Below are 19,462 nucleotides of genomic sequence, written 5' to 3'. Positions count from 1 at the left end.
TATAATGAAAATTGTAGAAAGCTCGCCTAAAAGTTACCAAGAGCTGTCGCTCCAAAAGGTTAAAGACGTTTTCAAAAATCAATACACATGAAAAGTAAATCATTATACTATATTACATTGGTTGGATCCTAATCCTAAGCTAATTAAAATCAATGCACTATTAAAACAATAATTTCAGTAAATAACATAAAAGAAATCAAATGTTAAGCAATAAATAAACCAGTAAACTTACAAATATATATATATACAAATAGGCCCGTGGTCTTAGTAGACTGTTTATATTATATACGCTATGGCGACTACATACTATGGCCAGAGTAAGGGGACTATCGTAGTGAACGATTTTAGGCTTACAAATTCATGACTTATGGATCCGAACAACGACGTAGTTTAGCCTGTTTAGGAATTTGTTCCCAAGATTATAGTAGTATAGAAGAAAGTCATTTCCGTCAAATCGAATTTCATAACTATACCTTGTCATCTTCATTGAATCGACGTCCTTTAGCTCTTGTGTTGTATCGGGTCTTTCTCTTCTCCGATTCCAAACTGACTTGCCCTCGTGCAAAATTTTGCATGAGTTGAAACCCTACTTGGAGATGTTGAATGTACTCCTCAGGTGATGAAGGCGCATCCGAAGGGCTATCAAACAAGCTATCACAAAGCAGACGAAGGTTCCCGACGAAAGAGCATCTGGGATGGGAAATAACCGGTAGTCTCATGAGCAGAACTATGATAGGCCAGTAACAACAGAGGTAACTTCTCATCCTAGTCCTGTTGGTTTCTGGAAACCATCAGAGAGAGGTTATTAAGGCTAGTTCGATTAAACCTCTCTACAAGGCCGTCTAACTGCGGATGTAAGTGTGTAGTTTTTTGGTTTTGTCTATGCGGAGTAGTTTACAGAGGGTTTTAACCACAGCTGAGATAAAATTCCTTCCTTGAACGGAAAGTAACTGAAGAGGCACTCCAAACCGGAAATCTACTGCTGATCAATATATTAGCTGTGTTGGTAGCCTTGTAATGAGGAATAGGCTACGCTTCAGGCCATTTTGTGAAGTAATCAATGACAACAAGGATGAATTTGTTGCCATTAGCAGATCATGATGGAGGTCCGAGGATATGGAAAGCAATGTGTTCAAAAAGGTGGCTTCCATATTGTAACGCTGAAGCTTTTCCCTCGGCTGCGTTTCTTCGGTCTTTTGCAGCCTGCACAAACATCGCAAGATGGGCGTCACTTTTGCTCGTTAGCCCTTGCATTACTCTAACAGAAAAGCTTTTGAACTCTATGCAAGGCCTTCATTATTCCGAAGTGGCCTTCCGTCGGACTGCTATGTAATTCCTTAATGACATTCTAGATTCGGGATCTTGGAAGTATCAGCTGCCATCGGAAAGTTTTTCCATCATCCCATTCGAACTTCCGGTACAAGGAATATGGATTGAATCTTAGCCCAATGTTGTTTTGTCTTAGCCAGGTAGGTTTCCTATTTGAAGAGTCCTATAATTCATTATGGGTTTAATGCCGCCGTCTTCCAGCTGGTCTTTCCTGACTTCTTTATCACTTCATGCGTCTCGATCCACGGATGTTGAAGTTGTAGCTGACATTCGACAGGATTAACCAGCTCGTATTTCGCTTCGACCCTGGAAACATTTCGGCAGCTTACTGGGTACAGTCTTCTAAACAGGGCGTCAGCGTTTCCGTATGACAATCCTTTCTTATGAAGGGTACTTATGTCATATTACTGGAATGTCTGTGTACATCTGGCTATTTAGTTTTCGGGATTTCTAGTCAGGTCAACGACTCATGATCTGTGCGGAGCAGAAATTTTCTGCCGTACACATAAAGATGTAAACGTTATACGGCTTTAACTATGGTGAGCAACTATTTTCTGGTGACACAGTATGTCCTCTCAGGTTTAGATAGACACTTACTGCAGGATGCCATGACACGTTGACACGTTCTTGACCATTTATTTCTTTGGAGAAAACAGCATCGACACTGACCTTGCTTACATCCGTATTAAGAACAAATGGTATTTAGAGCTGAGGATAAGTCAGGATTGGAGTGGATGTTAAAGCCTCCTTCAATTTGTTAAACGCATCCCCACATTCTTTTGTCCACAAGAACTTTTGCTTGCTGTCTGTCAGCTTGTGAAGGGGTCCTGCGATGGAAGAAGAGGCATTCACAAATCTCCTATAGTAACTGCAAAGCCTTAAGAAACTTGCCGGCTTGATGGACATTTTCAGAATACCTCCAGTCGTTAACTGCTGATACTTTTCCGGATCTATACACGCACACACACCTGCGGCAGAGATGACATAGCCCAAGTTAAGTCAATTCCTGTCAGAATAGTTTACATTCAACGGAACTCAACTTCAGACTGGCTCCTTTTAGTTTCTGAAGCATCTTTCTAAGATATTCTAGATGATCTTCAAAACGCTTCCCGAAAATGATGATGTCATCCAACTATATCAGACAGAGTTCGTAGGAAAGACCTCTGAACATGGTCTCTATAAGGCGTTCGAACGTTGCCCGCGCATTACATAATCCAAACGACATCACCTTGAACTGCCAAACTGCTTGTCCGGTAGGAAATGCCGTCTTTTCTCGGTCATCACAGCGTAAATCTACCTGCCAATATCAACTCTTAAAATCAGGTGTCGAAAACCACTTGCTTCCAGAAAAAGTGTGCAAAATATCGTCAATTCTAGGAAGACGGTAGCTTCCTTTCTTCGTAATCTAGTTCTATCTGTGATATTCAATGTAAAATCTGGTTGAACTGTCTTTCTTTTCGAGCAGGATATAGAAAAGCCACAAGGATTTTCTGAAGGCTCTATAACGTCGCTTTCTTACACGTCCTTTAGAAGTTTTCCTACACTCTCCTGTTTAGGAATCGGTAGGCGTTTTCGATGTTGCTTGATTAATGAATGGCCTCCCGTATGAATTCTTAGCTGAGCCAAACTTGTTCGACCTACGTCAGAAGATATGCATGAGAACACAACTTGAAATTCTAGACTGACATATTCACCAGTACTGCTCTCTTCATCGCTTAGATATGCACTCTGCTATAACTCCCATGTTATGCTGTCTGAAGACACAGACTCATGAGAGCTACTGATGAATTTAGTGCATGTCAGTAGAGTACATACTGGTGGCTGCCAACTGCCTAACTTTGCCTTTCTTAACTTTCTTAATGACATTCGCCTTATCAGTTACATTGGCAAAACGCAGCGGATGATTGTCCTAGACAGGTTGACGACTGCCGAGGTTACTAGTACTCCTTTTTGGCTATTATTCTTGGGATTATTATTACATTATGCCGTAACGAAAATTTCTGTTTATCTCCATGGATCCCAGGGAGTAAAATTTCTGGTCTTGCTGGTACTGTAATATCGTCTTAATTTCTGATTTGACGGACGTATTTAGCTCCTTCGCCATTAATTCCAAACAGTGTTATGTCCTCAAAGGCAGTTCTTTATTTCTGAAGTGCAAAGAATAATTACATTTCCTTAGAAAGCCTGATCCGAGTGTGCAGAGGTCTGCCACATATGTCGTGTGATGGCAGTCAGTACTTCCAAATGTGATGTTAACCTTTTCCCGCGGTCTATTGACATTAACAAGTATTTAGGCAAAAAAAAAATAGTGAAAAACGATGTGTCCATCTCCCATTCCACTTTATTCAGCAAATTTTAAGTCTCTAAAGTGGTCTTAAAATTCTTGAGCATTATTTAATATAGTCAATGCGTGGGACATATAAGTCCCAGCCACCGGGAAAAGGCTAATGTTTAACTTTCCATTGATGTCGATTTTATCTGGAGAGTAACGCAGGGAGGATGATTCAGAGGATTTTAGTTTCCAGTTTTTGAGCCAAATCATTTTGAATGATGATAACATTGGCTCCAGTGTCGATCGCCATATTGCAAGGAGCTCCATTTATATGTTCCATAATGAAGAGTCCATTACTGCCGCCATTCATTGCAGAAATCCGAAGTGCTATAAAATCGGGCTTCTCATTATCTGCCAACCTTAGCTCCGCGAAATGGCCACTAGTTAATTTCCTGCATTCTTGTTGGGGAGCAGTTTTATTTTATGTTCTGCAGTTCTTTAGTATGTGGCCTTCACCACCGCAGTTTCAGGAATTTAGGGACGGTTGGCTTTCTCTCCCATTCCACCTCAAGCCATTGATTTGCCTGATTAAATACTTTAGACAAGTAGTCACTTGATCCACTGGCTCTTGGATTTGAGCAGCTCTGATTGAATGGCGGTCTCTGCAAGTTGCTTGCTGAGCAGCCTCAAATTTCATGGCGTACACTAGAGCGCGTTTTAGACCTTAACATTCGCCATTCGCAGCGCATTCTGTATCTCAGGATCCCGTATGCATTAGATGAAGTACTCCGGGGAAATGATGTCCCTTCTTTCTATTGGGCAGTCCGAAAAGGCGGCAAAAGACTGCCTTTCAACATTCGTGGAGAGCTCCTGAAGTGCTTCCGTGGGCTTGTGTTAGCGAGATAATATTACCTGCTATAGTGTTCTAAACACGTTTGGCCAAAACGGAGCTTCAGGGCGCCGGACAGACCTTCGAAGTCTAAGCTTTTTTGTTTCTTTTTGGCAGAGTTTGAAGGATATCCTCTGCTCTCAGAGAAGCGGGGAGACGGAAGCCTTTAGTTTCCGAATCCTATCCCATTGCGTATGCCACTAGAGAAAACTGTCTTCTTCACTTGCCAGGAAGTCTTCCTATCATATGTGGATAGCTTTAGAAAGGGTCGGGTTGGCATATGTACGAATTTAAAGGCGGCAGAATTGTGACCAACTGTCATTATGGATGTCCTCAAGCTGTCAACTTCCTTAACGATAGCTGCAAAATGTATCACCGATTTGTTGTTCGACAACAGAAACTGTATCTCCGGACTGTTGCTTGACAGCAGAAATTCTTTCCTCGATTTCTGTAACTTTATTTTCAGCCGTGTCAATTTTGCCTTCCATAGCCTCGAATATGTTTTTTATTATGGCATTAATTTCTCGTTTCATTTTCTGTTGATTTAATTTCATCTGCTGTTGACCTGCTTTGATCTCTTCTTAGACCGCTTTCATATCTGTATGAATGCAGCGATGGCCACCACCAGCTGTGTTAACTACTACTCCATCGCTCTTGTCAGCTGCATTCAATTCCACTTCTGATACCAAAAATTGTTACGTGCGAATGTGTTCGTAATGCACTCAGAAGCGATGATAGCTTGATAATGTTTTTTTGAAAAGAAGCACTTTACACTTCGTGAACTTTCCACAAAGGTTCTCGTATAATTCTTCTCAGTATGGTAGAGTACTGTCAATGATTACCACTTGAAACTACTAAGAAAGTTAAATAAAACTCAATGCAAAGCACTAGAGCGAAGCTCGCGAGAAGATCTCTCAATACTACGAATTTAACTCTAAACTAAAACCTGAGGAATGATGCTCTCTCCCTGCTCATGTAGTTTATCCCCGACCGCTGAGAAATCTTTACTATCTTCCATTCCTCGAAATTACTGGAAGGCATATACGTTTAAAATTCTACATAGGGACTGTAGACGATTGCAGTTGTTGTGTGTTGTGACATATCTCACTCGTCTGACAGTTTCATCAGAACAGGCCCACGAAATTCATCGTAGCAAGGACAGCAAGATTGCGCCTGCAGTTGGCAAGAGACTTGAGCACCGTACAGGTGACAATACGACTTCGCTGACTTCTGCAGCCAATTTTAAAGGAGAGAACCCTAGGTGCACGAATCCGAGGGTCTCCCAAACCTGTTCCCTTATCACTATTCGGCTCGCCGCATATTTAGAGTGCCACCATGCCGCACAGCCACTATACCTTTGCAAACATCTATGCCTAACTTGAGATTCGAATCCGGGCCCTTCGGTACCGCAGTAGGTTCCCTTAACCACTATACCGTCTGGGCGGCTACGATTGCAGTTACATATAGGGATCAATTACAGTTATCCAATGACAGTATGAGTTGCAGTTATATTGGGACTGGACCAAAGTATCGTCAAATGGTCGCCAAGTTTTGCAATTCTTTTCGATAAAAATTAGGCGCCAAAACCATCGTCAGCTTAGTGATATCTCGCTAATTTAGCGAGATAGCCATTTATCTTACTTTAAAATAGATTTGCCTCTGTAATCTTATTATTCCGTCAGAGCTTCTCTCTCTTCAGACATTCCTTGTTATATTATACAAAACATACTACAGTTTCACATATAATTTTACTAAATTATTTACATACATACAAAATTCATAACAATATTAACAACTTTCATATCTTGAGTTGCATTTTCTTCGCAAGGCAAACTGTTCCATTGCATTTTTTTTTTATTCTTTTCACAGGAGCTTGTATTGATTAAAAGTACGGAAGAATACCAACTTCTGCTTTTCGAATTATTGCTTTCTTCTTCTGTCGATTTTTTATTAAGTATCGGAAACACCACTACACACACGAAATTTTTTTTTAAATATAATAAACACGACTACGTATTCCTTTTAAAAAAAATTACTCCTATTGGAACTAGTTCGGAATTACTTTCAGGGGCAGGAAATCTGACAATAAAAAAATTCGTATTCTTTTTATTTGAAATATGAGTGTTGAGTATATCGCACAAAGTTTAAAGTTTGTACATCATACGAGAATACTTTCATGAACACAGATTCTGAAAGAATTATTTATACAGTCAAAAGTCGTTAATTCGGACACCCATAATCCGGAATGATCTATAATCCGGACCTCAAAGCTAAAATCTTTCTGCGCATGCGCATAGGCGTTTACGCGTGCGCGCGAGACCTTTACGACTGCGCATATGCGTCTGCACAAGTGCAGAATACGTTTTCGGGTGCGCGTTTGATGTATAACGGACGGTATAAGCTAAAATTATCTAATTATCTATTTCAGTTAATGTTGATGATTGCGCTGTTCCTTAATCTTCGAACTGGATCCAGCTTATTATTTTTTGCAGACTGTAAGAGCAATTTTATAAAAGTAAGCTTGAACTTTCGATTATGTCAAATAGAATTTCCGATGCTGGAGCTCCCGAAGGATCTACAAAACGAAAGTATGTTTCGATGTCCATCAAACAAAAAGTGAAATTGCTACAAAAAATGGATAAAGGCATATCGTTTGTTTATCTAACCGTTCCGAAATCTGTTTATCAATTTCACGCGGGGGGGGGACGTCGCGGCGCGCAGTGAACTGGAAGTTGATATGTCAGCACTTATCGTTATCTTCAGGGCAGATGTTTTTATTTTATTCAGCTTATAATTCCTTACTAAATGTAGTATTTCATCTTGATGTACTCTGTCTTTGATATGATTTAAATCAAATTCCTCGTCATTATAAATATCACGAATACAAATCAAATAGTTTTCTAGTTGCAATTTTCTAATTTCGGCTATGTGTAATGTATGCTTTACGCATGCGCGAGTTGAAAGAAATGTTTAATAAAGTAAACAAATAAATATTAAGCTTCTTTTTTTGTAAATTTTGATACCCTTTAGATCATAATTGCTCATTATTTTATAAATTACGGTTTCATATTTTTAATTTTATAATTTCTGCATGCCATCTTACCAGATTTAAACTGATAATCTATAATCCGGAAAAATCGATAATCTGGAATCGCCGAAGTCCCGACGAGTCCAGATTAAAGACTTTTGACTGTAGTTATAAATAAACTTATTACGTTTGTAAAAATTGAGACATCCTTATTAATTTACCTAAGGTTCCCTACTATTCAAAAACTGTTTCACTACTTTTGAAACTGTATAGATATCTAGTTGCAGCTCTATGAATAGCTAATTGCGGATCTTGAATATTTTTGAATTCTAACATGCGGCTTCTGCTGTCAAGAAATTTGCCATTCTTGCTGTGTCTGAACTTGGACCACCGTGAGAAGGAATGTGATATAATTATGATTGAAGAGCTATTTTATAGAAACGTGATTTTCAAATAAAGTTGCTGTTTTAATTTTAAACGGAATTTCACTGAATTTTAGCACTCGTTCCCTACAGGAGTTAAACGTGCGAGCCTTGGCATAGGCGGACGGCTCCCTCGCCTGAGGTTGAAAAGCATGAGTTAAAATTGCCTACTATTGCCGACCTGGTATGAAGCTCAAGGTACCAGTTTGGCCAACACCCTACCGCTAATATGGCAAATACTAGCACATATTCAATTGATATGCATTTCAAATGATTATTTAAAAAAGGCTTTAGCCTACCTAACAAATCTAGAGACTATACTCGTAAATAAATCCTAAAATGTTAGTAAAAGAAATAGCATCAGATATTCGATATCTATTTCAGTTGATGTTTAATCTCCTTACTGATCAATGTGTTCAGATGACAAGACTTGAACGTAAACTTCATGTTACAGAACAAAAATATAAAGAGACTTATGCAGACAAAGTTAAACATCCCACACGGGAACGTATTCCTAATAGGAAATTCTGCAAAACAATATATCACTATCTTTTACCTCACATCAGTGAGAAATAAACAGGAAAATGTCAAAACGAAACCTTTGAAAAGTGTTGATGCCACAAAGTTGAAAATTGGAATAAGTGTTTAAAACAGGTCTCATACAGAGCCCTATTAACTGAGACAAGTAAAGAAAAGGATATAGAAATTGTAGAATCCAAGATCAAGCCTTATAATTGAAGGCTGTGATTCAAATTAAAATCCTCAAAAAATACTACCGAGAATCTAATAAGACTACCAAGAAGTATAACCTTCTCGAGGATGTCTCTAGAAAGGATTTGAAAGCGTGAGAATTTCATCAATATCAAGTTTCCAATGAAGCAAAAGGAATAAATCTCTGGGTAATAGACACTTCTCCTGAAGTCTTCAAAATCATCATTAAGATTAGGAAAGCTTCTTTGATGTAGGAGTGTTTCAGTTTAAAACAATATATAAGACCTTCTCAGTGCTAAAAATGCTTCCAATATAGACATATTTCAAAGAATTGTTAAATGGAAGAGGCTGGTATCCAATGTTGACAAACTGGCCATAATTTCAGGAACTGTGAAAAATCAAGAACCGAAGTTCGTAAATTGTTCTGAATGAAATGCCACTATGACATTTATATTGAAATCATTCCAGCTTTTTAAAAAGCTGTCCGCTAAGGCAGGTAGAAATAGATGAATTAAGAAAAAGAATTAATTATAGATAATAGCTCAATTCGAAATTCAATAAGAGCAACTCAGATAAACGTAGCAGGCTTTCAAGCTGCTACAGTGCAGCTTTAAAGTCGAATTAGAAAATTGTGATTTGGCCTTCGCTCAACAGCCATTTTGTATTGATGGGGTACCATCAGGTTTTCCAATTCATTGTAAACTAATATGCCATACAAACTTAGCGCCTTGAGTATTGATAATAGTACAAAATCCGAACTTACATTTAATACTTAGCCATGCCACAAGAAATATAAAAGCGGCAAATATGAAACTGGAACAAAAACGCTTTACAATAATGAATTGCTGTAGTTCTCAGGTTATGTATCTGGCTGAACTGACGGAATTGCTGCGGGAGCTTGAGGGTTTCCTCCTCAATGGATATTACAATAAGTGATTTCAATGCAAAAAGTGAACTTTGGAGTTCACAATTTGAAGATCCTCGTGATTAACTATTAAGCGAATTTATTATTTCCATTGGATTATATGTGGAGAATGACCCGGATAGCCTCCCGACGTACTGTTGCAATCGGGTTTTCGGCTGGATTAATATGATTGTAACGGGCTCGAGACACTTTATTTATAAAGGACTGGACGGTTTTAGAAAGCGGAATATGCGTTGATCACTTTTATGTCACTTTCGAAAGATGTCCAACAAAAGTTCCTCTTAAGTTAAGAAGAAGGTGCAGTTTATAGAAAGTGGATTGGCTCAGCTTAAAAGAAAATTTCACAGAGTTGAAATATAAATCCAAGAACGTTGCTAGGTGTAGTGGACTTAAACAAATTAATTCGGAAATGGATGAAGAAAATACGGGAGATATGTGATGTCTCTTTTCCTACAAATGATATAGTGATATAGTTACCATACAACATAAAGGAGTACCTTGGTGTATCCCAGCATTATCAATCATGAGAAATAAAGTAAAAAGCAGCAAGAAGACGTTTTCAAAAATGTATTTGAGACGAAACCTTACAAGAAAACTAGAAGACAATCTATAAATGAGACTTATCTACATACAAAAAGGAGCTATTACGAGCGAAACGAAGCTCATGGAGAGCCCACTTAAATGAAATTTGTGCTAACTCTCCATCTGACGTTCACTATAATATTGAAAAGGAGAACATCCAGACTCCAATCCTACTAAAATCAATCAAAATGCCAGATGGCTCGAAAACTCAAAACCTGGACAAGCCTATGAGTCTGCTATTAGAGAATCATTTTCCAAAAGACTCGCTGCCAGAAGGGTCAAACAAATTACACTACAAGCAAGGAAAACGTAGGGAGCCCCAGAGGACACACCTTTTACAAAACAAGAGATGGAAAACACCATTAAATCCCTGAACCGGGAAAAGGCCCCGGGTATTAACAAGCTACCATGAGATATTGTTCTTGAGGTTTTTTTTTTTTTTTTTCTTTTTCTAATACTGAACTTATGACTGCATTATTTAATGAAGTTTACAAAAGTGAAATCTTCCCAAAATTTTGGAAGACAGCGAGGTTCGTCTTATTTTCCAAACACGGAAAGAAGAGAGATGCACCAGATTCCAAGAGATCATTCTGTTTATTAAATGCGTGAAGTAAAGATAAGCTCGTAATTACAAAATTAAGTTATTTCTTGTACTCAGATAATAATCTTAGCCATTTACAATATGAGTTTACGCCTGCAGTCTGCACGGTAGACGCAATTAGAGATATAATGCATATTATTGGAAGAGAACAGAACAAATAAACAATATATAGGTATTATATCTTAGAACATTAAAAGCGCATTCATTAATATCGAGGCCTTTCTTCCTCACATAATTAAAGAAGTTACTTTGCCCTGGAAATATACAGTGGATGGACAAAAATATGGAAACACCTTGTGAAATGCATGTTTGAAAAGAAAGATTGATTTTAATGAAATATGTAGGTGGCGCTGGCGTTTTTGACTACTGACGCCACCTATACAACTTCGTAAATGTACTGAACAGTTCAGTTGTTGTCGGAATACTGTTATGTGAGGTTGTCATTGCATTATGTCAGAGTTAACAGACTTCGAACGTGGTCAAATTGTTGGAGCACGTATGGTAGGTGCTTCCGTAAGCAAGGTAGCCGAGGTGTTTAGTGTTTCAAGAGGTACTGTATCGAAGATTTATTCCGCATATTTGAAAAGCGGAAAAACATCATCTGCTAAATCACAGCGCGGACGAAAGTGTGTCCTGAGAGATCGTGACAGACGATCATTAAGGGCAATTGTGACGAAAAATAAGAAGACCACAGCTGCAAAAGTTACTGCTGAAATGAATGTTGTGTTACCGAACCCTGTGAGTACCAAAACAATTAGAAGGGAGCTTCATAAACAGGGAATTGCTGGCCGTGCTGCAATTGAGAAGCCACTCATCAGTGATGCTAATGCCCGTAACAGGAAAAGGTGGTGTTTAAGTCATAAAAGCCTGGACTATAGAGCAGTGGAAGCGAGTAATATGGTCTGACGAGTCTTCTTTCACATTGTTTCCCACTTCTGACCGAGTTTACGTCTGGAGAACACCATCTCAAGCCTATAATACAGACTGCTTGTTGCCAAGAGTGAAACATGGCGGGGGTTCTGTTATGGTTTGGGCAGCCATATCGTAGTTCTCTGCTAGCCCCATGATAACTGTGTCAGGGCACATGACTGCCAAGACTCATGTGAACATTTTGGCCGATCAAGTTCATCCCATGGTACAAACTTTGTTCCCCGATGGTAATGGTGTCTTCCAAGACGACAAAGCCCCTGTTCACACAGCTCACGTTGTCCAGGACTGGTTTTCTGAGCACAAGGATGAGTTGTCCCATCTCCCCTGGCCACCACAGTCACCAGACCTGAATATTATCGAACCTTTGTGGTCTACATTGGAACGGAAAGTGCGTTCTCGTTATCCACCGCCAACATCGTTATCTGAACTTGCCACCGTTTTGCAGGAAGACTGGTATAATATTTCCTTGGCAAACATGCAGGAACTGTATTTATCCATTCCGAGAAGACTGCAAGCTGTTTTGGATGCCAACGGGTTTCCTACACCACATTAAGCAAAGAAACATGTTTTTTTAAAGATGTTTCCATATTTTTGTCCAACCCCTGTATATCTATATATGACAATTACAGGTATGCTAAAGGATCGAATGAGCCAATATGAAATGTATAATAAAACTTTACCTGAAGAAAAAATTTGTGTACAAGGGTTCAATTCAGGTCCCCTGATTTGGAACATAGTTACGAATTCAGCTCTGAATTTAAATTATGGTGATGGTGTTTACATACAAGCTCATGCAGATAACGTTCTAATCATAATAACTGGAAGTACACATGTACAAATTCAAAAATTTAACAAAATTGAGCACAAAGATGTAAACTAGACTTCTCTCTGAAGAAATCAAATACAATATTCATATAACAACTAAAAAGCGTAGAATAGTTTTAACAGCCCCAACAATAAAGATGAATAACAAAACAATTAAGCAAAAAAAGAAGAATAAAATATCTCGAAATAATGATCAATGAAAACCTAACATGGCTGCCACACATGGACTATTTAAAAGCAAAAACAAACAAGATTATCAATAAATTATTCTGAATGTCTGAACTTTCTAAAATGGTCATTAAAGAATTATATTAAAGAGAAATAGCTAGAATAGTAGCCTCTGCTCGTTCAGCATAGTGGAAAGTCACTCAACTGTTAAAATGAAATAAAAAGCAAATGTTGTTTAAAGAAAAGCTTTGTTAGGGATGACACAGAGTTATAACACAACATCGACTTCAAATCCTAGCGGGAGTGATTCCCTTGAATATTCAACTAGACACTGAAAGCTCATTTCAGAGATTGACTAGTGGATGCTGTGATTTTGAACTATGCAATTTATGTATTTGTAAAGGAGAATTCGAAAGACCAACATCGAAATGATGTAAACATCAAAGCAGAATTAAAACTTAGTTGGGACTGATGTGCACCACTTAATAATGGAATTGAACTATATTTTGATGAAATCTAAAAATGAAGATGGTACTAGAGCAGGATTCTGCATATATCGAAAGATGGATCTTCTCTCTGGATAATTGATGCTCAGTCTATCAGGCTGAAACAATGGCTCTGATAAAAGCCTTACAGTGGACTAAAAATAATAAAATATTGATAGTGCAAGTATTTATACGAGTAGCTGAGGTGTATTAAAATCATTAGAGAAATTTAATATATTAAAAAAAAATGTCATAGAAATAAAAGAAGTACTATCGAAAACGAAAACTAAATTACACTGGATCCGAGGTAATCAAGAAACCACCGGAAAGGAAAAAGATAATCTCAAAAGAAGCTAATCTGTATTACTAATTTTATATTGAATACACTGTAATAGTATGTAATATATAATTGTTATTAATATTACAGCTCATTGTATTTAAATATTTTGTAATGTATCACTTATTCGTACCATAAAATATGTAAATAATAACTTTATGTTTTGTTGTAACAAAGATGTTGGCACGGCCAACAAATCTCTACAGACAGGGGAATTCAAAATTCATTAAGTAATTTTGATTCTTAATTTTGATGTTTACCATTGACGCTTTCAAAATTTGGGCCTCTTAGCTTTGATGACACCTCACCTTTTGAGGTGGTGATAGGCTATTCCATCCTTATGTATGTGATGTCTAAAAATGGTTAACATCGTGGATTTTAAAAAGTTTAAAGTAACGTGCTTCATTGAAACTTAAACTTTTCCTCCGTGCATCCAAAAAACTGCGACTTAAATTGCTGATTTACAGAAATATACACACATCATTGAAACATTTCCCTTATTTTTAAAAATTTTCCCTGCATTTTAAAATGTGATTTATTTGATAGGAAATGTACTACAGGATATTACTACCAGTAAATTCTAAACTGTTTTCGTAACACACCTGAAACGCCTCATATTAAATTTTTAGAAATCTTAAACGTTAAAATGCTAAATATATCTTTAAATGATGAGGAATATTTATGCATGTATTTCGCATTGCGGGAAAGCGGCAACACCAAGGGCCACCAAATTTTGAAAGCATGTAATCTTCCATTCCAACATGTGTACTTTGAAGCCCGAATTTTGAATTTCGATATTTTTTTTCTCTTTTTTAGTTATGTCATATTTTGAGCAAACAAAATAAAATTTTTATTAACATATTCAGTGATTCTGAAACAATGCATTGCTGTCGGTAAAACAATAGGTGTCTTTTAAATTTAATAAAAAAATTCAGCAATTTGAACCAAATGTGTTGCCAATGTCGGAAATAATTTATTTTTATCTTCCATGTACCAGTGTTTTGCCATTTAGCGAAGCGACTTTTCCTTTCAAATTTAAGCTGCTGTTATTGATTAACATATAAAGTATTTCTCCCCCAGCATGCCTTCGTGGTGTAGTGGTGAGCCCGCTTGGCGCGTATTCGAGAGGTCCGAGGTTCGAGTACCAGCAAGAGCACCGCTCATTTCTTCAATTTCCTGATTCAAAAAAATTCTACAGTGTCTCTACAGTGGCGCCCGAACTAAAAAAGGTGGTGGATGGATTCTTCACCACCAGGATTTGGTGATTGGGTCCTCTAACCTCCAGTCGCCTTTTAAAAGGGGGAGTATGCAAGGTATTTCTCCAGCCTTAGCATGCCTTCGTGGTGTAGTGGTGAGCACGCTCGGCGCGTATTCGAGAGGTCCGAGGTTCGAGTTCCAGCGAGGGTATCGCTCATTTTTCACGTCTATCAGCACCAAAAATCCTAGTGCCATTACAAACAAACTGATTTAAGCTACTGAAAGCAGCTCTTCATCTCTGTTATTATTGATTACTAGCTAGCCCCAATAAAATCATTACATACATATTTTTTCTTTTGCATGTTATAGGCGGCAGGCCGAGCAAGCGGCTAGTGCAAAAAATAAAACAAAGTATGGGAAGACGGATTATGAAGCAGTTTAAAATATTGAGCCACCCAGTAGTACCACAAAAGAGTTTTTTAAAAAGAATTAATACACATGCTGTACCCGCTTGTATACAATATTGTTTTAAGCTTTTGGAACTTTATGCCGGATAAGGATGGCGGACGTATAATGAAAGATCGATATTTTGTAACAACGCAGTTATTGCAAGTCACTTTGGAGAAGCACAACTTCCAGCATTATTCTTCAAGCTCACTGCAACCAATACAAAAGCATCGATTCTGGTACGAAAAGTCATGATTCTGAGTAAAGATGTAGATACCTTTATGCAAATTTAAAGTATTTCATGCAGACACATTTATGTAACTTTTAATTTATGTAAGAGTTTTTTAATAAAGCTGTATGAAAAGTCGCTGCTTTTCCATTAAGATATCTGCACCTGTAGACTGATTTTGTGCAATGTCGTAGATTTATTTCAATCCCTGTTTAATTAACTGATCATTAAAGCAAATAAAAAAACTGAAATTCAAAAATGGTGTTTAAGCGTTATAAGGTCCCGCCTTCTTGACATGCCTTCGTGGTGTGGTGGTCTGCACGCTGGGTGCATATTCCAGAGGTCCGCGGTTCGATTCCCATTGCTAATTTTTCATCTTTCCTGCTTCCAAAATACCTAATGTCTCTACAGCGTAAGTAAAAACTGATCGTACCTTTATAGAGGCTGCTTATTTCACATTAAAAACTGATATGCATAAGGTGCAGACCACTTTATGCCGAGGCACCTTTATGAAGTTTCTGTCTTTTCGAACACTGCTGACTTACATAAAATTTGCTGGCACTTACATGCCGGGGCACTCTCAGAAAGCGGTCGCGTTAATAGTTGGGCAAAATGATTACCTTGCAAGAAATTATTGCATAAATTTCTGATCTGAAGTACATAAAAATCATTATTGTAAATTTTAATAAGCTTAAGTATTCTGTGTTAAAATTATACGGTAATTAATTTAACTTTCTTTCCTAATAAAGGCCATTTCAAATAAGAGGGGAAGAGCTTGAAGCTTCAGGTTCCACTCTCAGACAAAGCATGAACATTTGTAGCTCTAGTTTCGGCAGAATGGAGATATTTAAAATCTGTATATCTAGAAATCTTCTCAGGAAGTGAATGCAAGGAGAGGGCTACAAAACTTTCGGACTGTATCCCCTTGAATGCTTTCAGTCGAAACTAAGATGGAATTTAGTCCTTTCGAACTCTGCTTAGTTAAGTATTCGGATGCATTATATTCATACAGATCCTGTGTAATATATCCTGAAAATTTATATAAGTTTCTTATTTAAATGTCACTAAAATTTAAGCTCATCACAAACTTACAATACAAACCATATTGTTTCACAATTATGGTATCGAATCTAGAGTATTTTTTTTTTTTTTTTTTTTAATATTACCGTCGTAATTTTTGCTTGATTTGGATAACATCGTAATTGAAACATCATAATAATACTTGTTTCACCAACTAAAGGACTGTGGCGTTCCGGCAGATACTTCAACTTCTATTCATGAGATGGCGCCACGTGTAAAATCCAGTTCTTAATCGGAGCAACAGAGCGACATCTTTACTCACTCAGACTTCTCGTCACACAACTGTACGCGACGCTAGCACGAACTGTGTTCCGAGCTCTGTGTTGATCTCTGCAATGTAATTTAAATTGTAATTTAGTATTTAATATATTTTTTTGTTATAGGAGATTGTCTACTCTTATTTTCTTTAATTATATCATGCATTAAGCACACACGACCACCAAAAGTGGTGACCTTTTGACTGAGCACGCTACTGACACTGGATTTTCAACGACCCTAAGCCACGTGCATCTAAAATTTAAAGAACTAGAGGAAACGAAAAGTTCTTCCTCTAGTTCTTTAAATATCAAGATTAGTGGTTGAGAAACACCTGAAATTACGGGCTGATTATGCGGCTGATAAATAACTATTTGCACTTTTCATTAAATTCATCCTTCCACTTCGAACAGAATTTTATATTTTTAGCAGAAGCGTATTTTGAAATTCATAAAGGGCGAGAGTTAGTGTTATACCAGTTTGAGAGATAGTAATAAGTAATATTATTAGCATACTTAAATATTGAAAGATAATAAATGATGTGATAAAAATTCAAAATTCATATTTTCGAGGTTTAATATGAATATGCTACGGAGGATGACGTGTTTTACGATGTTCTTGAAAAACACTGCAAAATTATTGAATCAGCACTTCAATCTAAATGCAATATGCATCAACAGGTGCGCGAGGAGGCCAAGCAGGCTCTGGGTGAGTTGAAATCTCCCATTTATAAGAATTTTGAACGTATCAATGCTGTTAAATTTATGGATGCATGTAGGGAAAGTTTGAAAGACGCCATTTCAAGACCTAGTTATGCTAGTGTGGTGGTGCCATCTGATGTCACGAGGACTAATGAAAAGTCCTGGATTTCTTCGGATTATTGCTTAATTGTAGACTCTGAAAACTGCTCTTCTGACGATGTTAAGAAAGTTATTAAATTAAAAATAAATCCATTAGAAGCTAAGTTAGGTGTATGTAATTTGAAAAATATTGGAAAAGATAAAGTTTTGGTTAAGTAGACTAGAAGAGAAACACGCTAATGTGACAATCAAAACCGTAAAAAACAACCTTATATTTAGCGTAGGTATAATGAAACACTCAATCGATTTCGAGGGCAGCTAAAGGTCCCTCCTCATCAGGAGAAAGAAATACATAGAAAGAAGAAAATAGGAATCACAGAAACACGTGGTGCTTATCAGCACTGCATGTGGTTATAACTAGATTTTTAATCAGAGTTGCACTGGCCGCCTACTTTTACTGAGCCAGGCTGTCTGATCAAGCATAAAGAAATATTAGCGAAGTTAAAATAGGGAGCGAGGGGCAAATGCACATTACGCTCAAAATCTGAACTTCAAATAATGGAAAGCAACCACTGAACGGATTTTTATACCCTCCGTATAAAAATCAAGCACTGAACGGATTTTTATACCCTCCGTATAAAAATCAAGCACTGAACGGATTTTTATACCCTCCGTATAAAAATCAAGCACTGAACGGATTTTTATACCCTCCGTATAAAAATCAAGCACTGAACGGATTTTTATACCCTCCGTATAAAAATCCGTTCAGTGGTTGCTTTCCATTATTTGAAGTTCAGATTTTGAGCGTAATGTGCATTTGCCCCTCGCTCCCTATTTTAACTTCGCTAATATTTCTTTATGCTTGATCAGACAGCCTGGCTCAGTAAAAGTAGGCGGCCAGTGCAACTCTGATTAAAAATCTAGTTATAACCACATGCAGTGCTGATAAGCACCACGTGTTTCTGTGATTCCTATTTTCTTCTTTCTATGTATTTCTTTCTCCTGATGAGGAGGGACCTTTAGCTGCCCTCGAAATCGATTGAGTGTTTCATTATACCTACGCTAAATATAAGGTTGTTTTTTACGGTTTTGATTTTGGTTAAGTGTTTGACAGAAAATGATCGGAATCGACTTCAAGCCAAAATTAATGAAAAGTCTCCGGAATTAAACACATCCTTGCCAAAAAAGAGGAATCCTGTTTTACTTGTAAAAAATGTGCCAAATGAAATACCTAATGAAGATCTTCTGAAAGTGATTTTTGAACAAAATCCCGAAGTTGTTGAATCTGATGAAAACAGAAGTATATGTAGAGTTCGTTTTACTTTAAAAACCTTCCAGTTCACGAGGCACGTTGTGATTGAAACGCACCCTAAGGTCCGTAAACGTATTCTGAATCAAAGCCAGGTTGAAAATTAATTGGAGTGTATGTGAAACTGACGATTTTATTATTATCAATAGATGTTTTAAGTATCTTGGGTACAACCATCGTGCTGATGAATGCCGTGAGCGAACAGCCTGTTTTAACTGCTCTGGAGAACACAAAGCAAATGATTGTTCGAATAGGAATGCTGTAGCTTGTATAAATTGCATCCGCTTCAATCATAAAACAAATAACAGTCATAAAAAGTGAATGTTAATCGCAAACCCTTTTCAGAATGCTGTCCTAGTCATGATTTTATGAGAAAGAACATTCAATCTCGAAATGATTATGGCTAGATTGGTTAGACGCGTTCTAAAGTGTGTGCAGTTAAACCTTCATAAATCTAAATCTGCGACACAACAGCTCATTTTAAATATGGAAGCTGATAATATTGACTGTGCTTTGGTTCAGGAGCCTCATTATTACAAGAATTTTCTTCCAGGATATCCTGGCACTTATAGACTTTATTATGATCCTAATTCTGACAATGTAGAGGCGGTAATCATCATTCGATCACGTGATCTATCAAC

The 19,462-nt window shown here is 37.4% G+C and overlaps 1 long non-coding RNA gene across 1 annotated transcript in view; it reads right to left on the bottom strand.

The window, feature by feature from the left end:
• Window positions 1–19,462, bottom strand: part of LOC146992992 (uncharacterized) — a 41,884-nt gene that overhangs the window by 2,747 nt on the left and 19,675 nt on the right. The gene's annotated exons all lie outside the window — the stretch shown is intronic.

Source organism: Stegodyphus dumicola, chromosome X2, assembly GCF_044657685.1.
Source record: "Stegodyphus dumicola isolate Sdum_Otavi_A_Nest chromosome X2, ASM4465768v1".
In the NCBI taxonomy this organism is placed as follows: Eukaryota; Metazoa; Arthropoda; class Arachnida; order Araneae; family Eresidae; genus Stegodyphus; species Stegodyphus dumicola.
The sequence above is the reverse complement of the archived record's forward strand: the minus strand, read 5'-3'. Positions and strand labels throughout refer to the sequence as shown.